Source organism: Penaeus monodon, chromosome 29 (genome assembly GCF_015228065.2).
Source record: "Penaeus monodon isolate SGIC_2016 chromosome 29, NSTDA_Pmon_1, whole genome shotgun sequence".
Classification (NCBI taxonomy): Eukaryota; Metazoa; Arthropoda; class Malacostraca; order Decapoda; family Penaeidae; genus Penaeus; species Penaeus monodon.
Genome location: NC_051414.1, coordinates 1309910 through 1310113, shown reverse-complemented (window position 1 = coordinate 1310113; position 204 = coordinate 1309910). Strand labels below are relative to the sequence as shown.

The 204-nt window shown below is 33.3% G+C and overlaps 1 protein-coding gene across 1 annotated transcript in view; it reads left to right on the top strand.

Moving 5' to 3' along the window:
* Positions 1–204, top strand: part of LOC119591883 (cytochrome b5-related protein-like) — a gene marked incomplete at its 3' end in the record, with an annotated part of 10770 nt that overhangs the window by 7284 nt on the left and 3282 nt on the right.

Sequence of the window (204 nt, the reverse complement as noted above, 5' to 3'; positions counted from 1 at the left end):
GAGGGGGGTGTATTTTCACGATCGATATAAATTAGCTCCCACTCGCGTTCTATAACTATGTTTTAAGTTATTGTTTTCTTTACAGATGAAAAGGCTGCTAGGTTAAGTAGTACGTTCTTACAGTTATTCATATACTATTTTATTAATGTGTAGATGCAGTCAAGTTTTACTTTCTTCATCTATAACTCTATACTCTATACCTCC